Source organism: Mytilus galloprovincialis, chromosome 13, assembly GCF_965363235.1.
Source record: "Mytilus galloprovincialis chromosome 13, xbMytGall1.hap1.1, whole genome shotgun sequence".
In the NCBI taxonomy this organism is placed as follows: Eukaryota; Metazoa; Mollusca; class Bivalvia; order Mytilida; family Mytilidae; genus Mytilus; species Mytilus galloprovincialis.
The window spans coordinates 26,393,045-26,405,431 of NC_134850.1; the positions used below are offsets into that span (position 1 = coordinate 26,393,045).

Below are 12,387 nucleotides of genomic sequence, written 5' to 3' on the forward strand. Positions count from 1 at the left end.
AAAAAACTTAAAGAATAATAATTAAACTGCGCAGTTGTAGACTCGATGTGTAGTATGTCGTTACGCGTTTCACCTTGGAATTCAGAATAGTGATTTAAATATTACTATTTACATCAAATAAGGTACGTTTTTGAATATTCTTTTTCATTATAGAGAAATGTAACACATCCATTATTCGAGGCTTTTTATAACAAAAATACACAATGAATATATCATTCACGGGACACTGTAAATTAAGCCATGAAAACAGAAGCTAACAGGAAGTTGAAATATTAAATTTGACTTTAGGATTTGTCTAGGTTACTTTATGGTGTACAATTGGCATTGTAGTGAGATGATTATGTTAAAAAAAAAACGCGCCCACTAACACCCTCAGTAACAGCTTATTTAAGAATAGTTTATGAAAAGTAGAAGTACTTGGTAAAATTATAGCTTTACCTAACAGTTAGCTTAAGTTAAGACGTATTTATTAAGGTCTGAAATTGATATATTTGCCTTAACTATTGACTAACTGCGAATTGTGATGCCATTTATTTTTCGTACAAATGAATGAACGGTTTTTATAAAAGGCACCAAACGTAATTGAAAAAAACCCAGCTTATATGATTTTGTGATAATAAAAAAAGACAGAAATTCATTTGGCTATTTAAAATATTGACAGACATAGTACACGCCAACTTTAATTACCCTACTATGGCCCACTTTTGTGTTATTTAAATATCTATTTTAGATATGCAGATAAGTTTTAGTTTGTTCTACCTCATGTAAACTGAAATTAATCTTTTGTACACACTTCTTTTAAATTGGTAAGAAACGAGAAGTATTTGGACCTGAAATTTATAAAGGGTTGATTTCACTTTTTGTTTTACCGTACTGGATCGATATTGCTGGTGATGGACTATCAGTCCACAATGGTATCACAGGCGCAGTAGCTAGGACTTCAGTACTGATATAATTTATTTCAATCTTCTACAATCGTCCGTTTATAACCTTAGAAGTTATAAAAAAAGGTTTCAAATCCTTCAGGCAAGATGATTTTAGATGAATAAGGCCAATTTTATATGTCCTTTTTGGTCATAAATTTCTATTATGCTATTTGTTATTTGTACCTATATTTAGCAGACACAAGTTGGTTCCTTTTTCCTTTTTCCTTTTTCGATATTCAAATTTTGAAAATATAACAAGTCCAAACTGAATTTTTTTTTTCTTCAAAATTTTTTTTCCTCAAATTTTTTTTTTCCTCAAAATTTTTTTTTCCTCAAAATTTTTTTTCCTCAATTTTTTTTTTCATCAATTTTTATTTCCTCAATTTTTTTTTTCCTCAAATATTTTTTTTTCCTCAAAATATTTTTCCTCAAAAAGTTTTTCTTCTAATTTTTTTTTCATTTCCTTATTCGTTTTCTTTTCCTTTTTCGATTATCATCCTTATTTGATTTTCATTTCCTTATTCGATTTTCATTTCCTTATTCGATTTTCTTTTCCTTATTCGGTTTCTTCTTCCTTTTTCAATATTCATTTCCTTTTTCGGTTCCTATTTCCTTTTTCAATATTCATTTCCTTATTGGATTTTCATTTCCTTATTCGATTTCCATTTCCTTATTCAATTTTCATTTCCTTATTCGGTTTCTTTTTCCTTTTTCAATATTCATTTCCTTATTCGGTTTCTATTTCCTTATTCAGTTTCTATTTCCTTATTGGATTTTCATTTCCTTATTCGATTTCCATTTCCTTATTCGATTTTCATTTCCTTATTCGGTTTCTTTTTCCTTTTTCAATATTCATTTCCTTTTTCGGTTTCTATTTCCTTATTCGGGTTCTATTTCCTAATTGGATTTTTGTTTCCTTATTCGATTTCCATTTTCTTATTCGATTTTCATTTCCTGATTCGGTTTCTTTTTCCTTTTTCAATATTCATTTCCTTTTTCGGTTTCTAGTTCCTTATTCGGTTTCTATTTCCTTATTGGATTTTCATTTCCTTATTCAATTTCCATTTCCTTATTCGGTTTCTTTTTCCTTATTCGGTTTCTTTTTCCTTATTCGGTTTCTTTTTCTTTTTTCAATTTTCATTTCCTTTTTCGGTTTCTATTTCCTTATTCGGTTTCTATAACCTGTTTCGATTTTCATTTCCTTATTCGGTTTCCATTTCCTTTTTCGATATTCAAATTTTGAAAAATATTACAAGTCCAAACTGATTTTTTTTTTCCTTCAAATTTTTTTTTCCTCAAAATTTTTTTTCATCAAAATTTTTTTTTCCTCAAATTTTTTTTTTTCCTCAAAATTTTTTTTCCTCAAATATTTTTTTTTCCTCAAAATATTTTTCCTCAAAAAGTTTTTCTTCTAATTTTTTTTTCATTTCCTTATTCGTTTTCTTTTTCCTTTTTCGATTATCATCCTTATTCGATTTCCATTTCCTTAGTCGATTTTCACTTCCTTATTTGATTTTCTTTTCCCTATTCGGTTTCTTCTTCCTTTTTCAATATTCATTTCCTTTTTCGGTTTCTATTTCCTTATTCGGTTTCTATTTCCTTATTGGATTTTCATTTCCTTATTCGATTTCCATTTCCTTATTCAATTTTCATTTCCTTATTCGGTTTCTTTTTCCTTTTTCAATATTCATTTCCTTATTCGGTTTCTATTTCCTTATTCAGTTTCTATTTCCTTATTGGATTTTCATTTCCTTATTCGATTTCCATTTCCTTATTCGATTTTCATTTCCTTATTCGGTTTCTTTTTCCTTATTCGGTTACTATTTCCTAATTGGATTTTCGTTTCCTTATTTGATTTCCATTTCCTTATTCGATTTTCATTTCCTAATTCGGTTTCTTTTTTCTTTTTCAATATTCATTTCCTTTTTCGGTTTCTAGTTCCTTATTCAGTTTATTTTTCCTTATTGGATTTTCATTTCCTTATTCAATTTCAATTTCCTTATTCGGTTTCATTTTCCTTATTCGGTTTCTTTTTCCTTATTCGGTTTCTTTTTCCTTATGTGGTTTCTTTTTCCTTTTTCAATATTCATTTCCTTTTTCGGTTTCTAGTTCCTTATTCAGTTTCTATTTCCTTATTGGATTTTCATTTCCTTATTCAATTTCAATTTCCTTATTCGGTTTCTGTTTCCTTATTCGGTTTCTTTTTCCTTATTCGGTTTCTTTTTCCTTATTTGGTTTCTTTTTCCTTTTTCAATATTCATTTCCTTTTTCGGTTTCTGTTTCCTTATTCGGTTTCTATTTCCTTATTTGGTTTCTATTTCCTTATTTGGTTTCTATTTCATTATTGGATTTTCGTTTCCTTATTCGATTTTCATTTCCTTATACGATTTTCATTTCCTTATTCGGTTTCTTTTTCCTTTTCCAATATTCATTTCCTTTTTTCGGTTTCTATTTCCTTTTTCGATTTTCATTTCCTTATTCAGTTTCCATTTCCTTTTTCGATATTCAAATTTTGAAAAATTTTACAAGTCCAAACTGATTTTTTTTTTCTCCTTCAAAATTTTGTTTCCTCAAAAAAATTTTTCCTCAATTTTTTTTCCTCAAATTTTTTTTTCCTCAAAATATTTTTTTCCTCAAAATATTTTTCCTCAAAATTTTTTTTTCATTTCCTTATTCGTTTTCTTTTTCCTTTTTCGATTATTTATAGTATAACTAATCGCCGTATTTGTATATAAAAAATAAGACAACGCGTGACCGAACGACGCATGGATTAAACGAGCTGATATTGATGTCTCGGGATGATACGAAATATGATACGGATTTTGCCATGTATTATACGCTTTATCATATGTTTCAACAGAAGAGTATTATATGAACTGTTTTCTGTTCCATAGCACTGGGTTACCTTCAGTTCTACTTCTGTCTTGTTTCAAAGGCCTTAAAAGAACTGCTCAATTACTAATCCGAAGCACCTTGGTTACCTTACAATTTGCGTGCTGTTGTTTTAAAAATACTTTGTTTATTTTTGTATTTTTTATAGTTGCATTTAGTGTGCCAAAAATATGAAAACTTGACGTTCGTGACGTCACATACAATATGAAAACGACGTTCGTGACGTCACATACCAAACAATGACGTCATTAAACAAAATTTTGAGGAAAATTTTTCATAAGCAAAAAAAACATCCAAAACTGACTTTATGTAAAAAAATAAAAAAAATAAAAAGTAGGGGTGTGATAAAGGGTATGCGATAAAGGGTTCGCACCAAAGTTGCGCGATACGGATTAAACAGCAGGCTATTTATCAAACATGCAAAACTACTGTATTTACTACTAAACATATGATAAAAGGATATATTGACCTGAAAGAAGTATATTGACTGAGAACGTAGTATTGTCCTGTATTGACCTCATACAAAGGCTATATTTGTTATATTATTAATTTCCGACCATATTTGTATCAAAATCGTCATTTGATTTTGTTGGAATTTTATAGATATCATATTGTCTCCTTAACAATACAAAATATTAGTTGTTATTTCAATTGCTTTTTTTTTGTTTGTTTGTCATCTTAAGTATTTGAAGATTTTTTCCGTCAAATAATCGATCACAGATATCATCTGTTTCAAAACGTTAAGATCGTTTAACAATATCCTGAAATTCAATACATGACGTCACAAAGTTTATCGGTTTTTATATTTTCTAAAAATAACCGTGCAATATGCTTTTTGCCGTACAATATGCTTTTTGCTATCCGCCGTTTTCTCTCTACCTTCGAAAATATAGTTTAACATGTGACTATCCCTAAACGAATCAAATTTGTTAAAATATACAAATTAATAATATTATTCCGTATCATGTCTTTGTGACGTCAAATACGTTGACCCGGCCTTAATAACTTTGACCCTGACATATCAGCGACGTCATAATGTTTGAACCGACGTTAATAACTTTGACCCGAACTTATCAAGTCATCTTTTGTGTGCTGGTGAAACAAAGAAAACACTTCCGAAACACGCAAATATAGCCCGATAAATCGATTATCAGATTATCTGCATATTGATATTGTAAAATATCAGCTGCTTGACATTATATGAAGGCTAGTTGATCTCGTTCGCTACGCTCACTCGACAAAAAGCTTCATATTATGTCTCGCATCTGATATTTTACGATATCAACATGCAGATAACCTGATAATCGGTACTTATTGTATGACGTCAGAGAGTGAAATAACCACGTTTATTTCACATGTGAAATTATCGGTTTTTATTTAACTGGGAAATCAATGTAATTCATTGCAACCAATGTAATAACATTCCTTATTCGGTTTCTTTTTCCTTATTCGATTTTCATTTCCTTATTCGGTAACTTTTTACTTATTCGGTTTCTATTTTCTTATTTGGTTTCTATTTCCTAATTCAATTTTCATTTTCTTATTCGGTAACTTTTTCCTTATTCGATTTTCATTCCTTGTTCGGTTTCTATTTCCTTATTGGGTTTTTATTTCATTGTTATAATATTAGATTTCCATTTCCTTATTGGGTTTCTATTTCTTTATTCAGTTTCTATTTCCTTATTCAATTTTCATTTCCTTATTACTCTTTATCGTTAAAAAGGGTTCACCAATTCAGACAAAAATGAGATCTTTCTAGTATACAATGAAAAACGAACTGGAAAGTCTATATGAGACATCAAAATGTTGTAACAGTGGCGGATCCAGAAGGGGGTTTCGGGGGCTGGAACCTCCCTTTTTCGGCCGATCAATGCATTTGAATAGGGACATATAGTTGGAACCCGCTCCCTTTTTAAAATGGCTGGATCTGCCCCTGTATAAGATGTGCATTTATAAGCTGTTTCGTAAGAACAAATGTCCCTACGTAACAATACATGATAGATTATGAAATGCCAGCGTATTCCCGAGTTTGATATTACATGCCCCGTTTTTTACTCCTTTTACAGAAGCGACAAATGACAACCTCAGTAGCCAGGTCAATAATTTTCTATATATAGATCGGAATTCCTTCTAGTTATTTAAAAGACTCTGATTAATATCGGTTAGGGAAATTTTTTCCGGAACTTTATATAAATAAAAAAAGAATAGGATATAGATAGCAAGTATCGTGACTAAGTGATGAAAACATCGGGTTATTCAATGAAATATGACTTATAGTGGAGGGGGCATTAAGTTTTTCCAGCTTTGTCTGTGTGTATGTCCGTACGTAAAAAAATTAGTTTTTGTTCTTTTATCTTGAGGTTTGCCTCAACAAAATGTTAAGAAACTTATACACAATCCGTATTACAACAAAATACAGATCACATTTGAATTTTGGTGGCGTCATTTATACCATTCTAGGGTTATGCGCCTTAACAAATTAAAAAAAAAATACTGATTTTTGTGTTTCCGTTTTCTTTCATATGTTTGCCCGACATCAAAATCAAGACATATACACAATACATTTGCAGTAAAGAAACAGCGTCTTTATTGCTGTTCTCTTGACAAATACATTGAGATCTTTTACACAGAGAAATCATGCTCGTTTCAATGAAAGTTGAAAGACAGTCCCTAGCACCGGTTTGAGCAGAATTGTTTGCTAAAGTCAATATCGTCACAGTTGTATGTGGCATAGAAGACACACATATGCGAGGCAATATGAACAATTTAATATGAACAGCTGGCAAAGGCTACTTGGCAAAATCTGTCATGGATTGCCCGACTATTTCACTTATACATTAGTATAAAACGAGACACATTTAAAGTGAAATAAAGGGTAAGTTACTAGAGGTTGTATGTATATATATAATCCTTCATAAATGAAGTTTTAGGTGGTATGTACATATGATTAACTAAGAGTGTTCCGTCCTGCCTGTCAGTTTGTCCATAGATCTGGGAAGTACTAGAACACTACATTATGTAGGTGGTCTTTTTACCGGGCACAGAAAAAAATCCATCATACTTGTCATTTTTACCGCGCTGAAGTACGTCCATTATTCATTATTATGGGGACGAAGTCCCCAATAACAGTAGAAAATTCAATAAAAAAAAAAAATTCGGGAAAATTTCCCGAATTTTTCATTGTACTAATGAACTCAAAATCGGGAATTTTTTTTTATGTCATGTTTTGAAATCCCGGACCTGCGCAGAAATGTACAATATACTTCCTTTTTCCGGTCTCGTTTGTATGAAACTTTGAGTAAAATATATATTTATCAGTCTAGTATAAAATAGGAAGAAACGCGCAATACCAATTTCATTTTTAATAATTCCTTGATATGAAAAAACGTTACCTAATGATAGCGTTTCTTTGTTTACATTGCATATGACGTCATAATTTAAATAACGTCACAACTAAAATCCCTAACAACAGAACCAAACTCGGAAACGTTACGGTATTTCCGTTTCTTTTTTTTTTTGACAAATAGTCAAGTTACAAAAAAATAATTCATACAGACTTCGTCCCCATTTACAGGTAATGCCTGCCTCATATTCAAAATTCAATAATGAATAATGAACTAGTTCACTATTCACTATTCAATGTTAAGTAATGAATGATGAAATAGTTTAGGTTTCATTATTCAAGTTGGAGCGGTGAATAGTGAAATAAAAATAACTGACACTGTAGCTAAATTCCGTATTTTTAAATTCGTCATTTTAGTGTTATCAAACGATCATTCAAATTATTATAAAAAAACACTCTGTAAATCTTTAATTTCATTTATTTATTTAGTTTCGGAGGATATAAACTTATGGCTTTTTCTTAACTATTTTTAAAAGAAATTCCATGTATGAACAACCTGAATACTAAAACATATATATATATATATCAAAATTAAAATACTCTACGTTGTCTTTTTTTATTTTCTCTGGACCTTTGCTATTCTTCATCCTCTGATTAAAGATATAACAAGTTGATTGTGCAGCAATGACCATTAGAGGGGTCACGGAGGACCTAAATGACAAAACACGCGTGAAAATTAAGGAATAGCCAATTTTGAATAATGAAATGGATATTTTGAATAATTGAATGGACTGCTGTTACCCTTCAGCCCCGAATAATAGATAAACCTTATAGCTCATTCGTAAGCTTATTAAGAGAGGAGCAAAAGGTATATAGTCAATATGTTCCGCAACGCATATAAGAGGAGTACCGACGGACTTAATATCGAAATACGCGTGAACATTGAGAAATAGCTTATTTTGTATAATGGAACGGACTGCTGTAACCCGTCAGCTCATAATTACGATAAAAATTATACACCAATAAAAAGCTTATTGATAGAGAAATACACTGATAATAAACAATATGTGCGGCAATGACCATTAGAGGGGTTACGGAGGACCTAAATGCCAAAACACGCGTGAAAATTAGGAAATAGCCAATTTTGAATAATGAAATGGATATTTTGAATAATTGAATGGACTGCTGTGACACTTCAGCCCGTATTTACAGATAAACTTTATACCTCATTCGAAAGCGTATTAAGAGAGGAACAAAAGGTATATAATCAATATATTTCGCAACGTTCATAACAAACGACATTGTGTGTACTCGATTATGCTTTCAAACAACCGTTGCAAGTAGTAACCGTTGCAACGAACGGTTTGTGATTAAGATTTATTTCCCTTGAAATTGCACAGACATAAACAAGCTAAAAATAAAATATTTTCATATTTTTTTCAATTAATCGCCTGTTATACAGATACAACAGTTTAAATTGAATAAGTTGGCAATTTTTTGAAGTAGACTTTCAAAACCATGATAGAATAAGAGCTATTTTAACATATAAAATCGGCCTTATTGAAAATGTATATTATGATAAACATAAATACAAAACCTTTTTTAATACAAATGTGTAACAAGGACTGCGAAGGGCTTATAAATTCACAATTCTAATACAACATTTGGATGTTTTAATAGCCAGTCAAGGTCGTTGAAAACTTCTAGATGTTGTATTACAACTGTGAAACAAGGACTGTGAAGGTCTATTAAATTAACCAATTGTGAGTTTCCACTTAAACATAGTACAACATATGCGTACTGCATACGCGAAAGCTGAAACTATGCATTTTATTAGAAACAAATACATATTTAAGATAGATTAATGCTGATGCCTCGTGTTAAGAGAAAGTCATGCTCTTTGTACGTTAAGAACCCTTACAACAACTCTTTGAGGGGTTCGTAGGTTACCTGATGCAAGGCAAAATTCATGTCCCTATCCAATATACCCTCATCTTCCTGTGGCAGTCAAAATTTCCCTGATCATCATCCCGGATGGCCTCAATTATTACGAGACCTACCTATTGTATTTATTGTTAAATTGTTCTCGTCCTGAATATTCATGAAATATTTGCCACTGAACGTTGAGAAACCAACAATCAATCAATCAATATATTTTCAGCATTTTCAAAATAAATCGTAATACACACGTATGCGATATTTAACCAATAAAGGTGGAAGGAAAGCTTCAATTAAAAGATCGTTTATAAGATATTTAAAGAATACAATGTCAATACAATTTAATTAATAATTATTCTAGTCTTTTTAATTCTATGATGATTAATTATTTAGTCTAGGATGCATGATTTCGTTTATTATTTGTTTTTGGCTTTGAACTAGCTGTTAATAACTGGAAAAACTCTCAGATATGTACCAGGCCACGTACACTCTGTGTTTTAGCAAGGTGTATTTCTATTTGTATCTCATGATCTGAGTTAAGTCAGGCTTAAGTCTTTTTCAACTGATTTTTATAGTTCGCTCTATGTTGTACTGTTACACCACTGTCAAAGTTACATGTTTAACGCCGCCACATTATGTATGTATATGTGCCTATCCCAAGTCAGGAAACTGTAAATTAATTCAGTGGTTCTCGTTTGTTGCTGTGTTACATATTTGTTTTTCGTTCATATTTTGTACATAAATTAGGCCGTCAGTTTTCTTTTTTGAAATTTGTTAGCACTTGACATTTCGGAGACTTTTAAAGCGGACTATGCGGGATGGGCTTTGTTCAATGTTGAAGGCCGTACGGTGGTCTATTATAGTTGTTTATTTCTGTGTCATTTGGTCTCATGTTGAGAACACATGCACTTGCCTCAGACAAGTGCCTGTGGTGGAGAGTTGTCTCATTGGCAATTATGTCATATCTTCCTTTTTATATTGGTGTTTTTCATCGACGACAGAATAGGCAAATATGTCTTATTTATCAATAAATTGTCAGTTACTTTTATTTGGAATGCATTTCAAGAAAAAAGTCTCAAGTTGTTGATAAAATAAAAACATGAGAAGATTGTCCTTTTCTCACTGAGTCAATGCAAAATCTCAGGTTTCCAATCATCAAAACAAAATCTTTTGATGAAACGACCGAAATTTATTGTTTAATATTTAATGTCTAATTTCAAAATCATGCAAGAAATAATTATACTATGAAATTAACACAAATTTGACACGTTAACGAATATAGATAAGAAACAAAAGAATAATACCAATACCAATCACAAACGCAAATCTATATTTAGAATATTAAAGTCATGTCAACTCAGTTCGTTTAAGGTCTGTTTGATTCATTCTCTTATGTACCACTAAATAATTTCATAGGGAATCATAAACAAAGTGTTCTAGAAACGTTGAAATCGTTATCAAATAAAACGTGAAGCTAGTTTTTTTGCTGATATTCATTTCAATTCTTTTGATGTTATCATGATGAATGAAATGACCTCATTCATTAAATGATTTCTCCAAAACAGCACCAACCGTTGAGTTACGTACCAACCGTACCAGATACGTAGCAAATCGGGAAACCTCTAGTAGAAGAGTACCGATGGACTTAAATATCAAAATACGCATGAACTTTGAGAAATGGCTTATTTTGAATAATTGAACGGACTGCCTTAACCCATCTGCTCATATTATACACCAAATTAAAGCCTATTAGCAGCCGATCAAAATAGCAGCCACTTCAGTTTTTCAAAATTTGAATATCGAAAAAGGAAATCGAAACCGAATAAGGAAATGAAAATCGAAAAAGGAAAAAGAAAACGAATAAGGAAACGAAAAAAAGTCTTCTGAAAAAAAATTTGAGAAAAAAAAAATTTTGAAAGAAAAAAATATTCAGTTTGGAATTGTAATATTTTTTTAAAATTCGAATACCGAAAAAGGAAATGGAAACTGAATAAGGAAATAGAAACCGAATAAGGAAATGAAAATCGAATAAGGAAAAAGAAACCGAATAAGGAATGATAATCGAAAATGGAAAAAGAAAACGAATAAGGAAATGAAAAAAAATTTTGAAGAAAAACTTTTCGAGGAAAAATATTTTGAGGGAAAAAAAATTTTTAGGAAAAAAAAATTGCGGAAAAAAAAATTTTGAGGAAAAAAAAATTTGAGGAAAAAAAATTTTGAGGAAAAAAAAAATTTGAGGAAAAAATTTGAAGGAAAAAAAAAATTCAGTTTGGACTTGTAATATTTTTCAAAATTTGAATATCGAAAAAGGAAATGGAAACCGAATAAGGAAATGAAATTCGAAAAAGGAAATAGAAACCGAATAAGGAAATAGAAACCGAAAAAGGTAATGAATATTGAAAAAGGAAAAAGAAACCGAATAAGGAAAAAGGAACCGAATAAGGAAAAAGAAACTGAATAAGGAAATGGAAATTGAATAAGGAAATGAAAATCCAATAAGGAAATAGAAACCGAATAAGGAACTAGAAACCGAAAAAGGAAATGAATATTGAAAAAGGAAATAGAAACCGAATTAGGAAATGAAAATCGAATAAGGAAATGGAAATCGAATAAGGAAACGAAAATCCAATTAGGAAATAGAAACTGAATAAGGAAATAGAAACCGAAAAAGGAAATGAATATTAAAAAAGGAAAAAGAAACCGAATAAGGAAATGAAAATCGAATAAGGAAATGGAAATCGAATAAGGAAATGAAAATCCAATAAGGAAATAGAAACTGAATAAGGAAATAGAAACCGAATAAGGAAATGAATATTGAAAAAGGAAAAAGAAACCGAATAAGGAAATCAAAATTGAATAAGGAAATGAAAATCGAATAAGGAAATGAAAATCCAATAAGGAAATAGAAACCGAATAAGGAAATAGAAACCGAAAAAGGAAATGAATATTGAAAAAGGAAGAAGAAACCGAATAAGGAAAAGAAAATCGAATAAGGAAATGAAAATCGAATAAGGAAATGGAAATCGAATAAGGATGATAATCGAAAAAGGAAAAAGAAAACGAATAAGGAAATGAAAAAAAATTAGAAGAAAAACTTTTTGAGGAAAAATATTTTGAGGGAAAAAAAATTTGAGGAAAAAAAATTTTGAGGAAAAAAAAATTGAGAAAAAAAAATTTTGAGCAAAAAAAATTTTGAGGAAAAAAAAATTTTGAGGAAAAAAAATAAATTTGAGGAACAAAAATTTTGAGGAAAAAAATTTTTTGAGGAAAAACAATTTGAAGCAAAAA

General features: G+C 30.2%; 1 protein-coding gene across 1 annotated transcript in view; it reads left to right on the forward strand.

The window, feature by feature from the left end:
• Positions 1-12,387, forward strand: part of LOC143056466 (uncharacterized) — a 62,027-nt gene continuing 49,640 nt past the window's right edge. The window contains exon 1 of the mRNA XM_076229544.1: positions 1-122. The gene's annotated coding sequence lies outside the window, so the exon portion shown is untranslated. The remainder of the gene's footprint in view (positions 123-12,387) is intronic.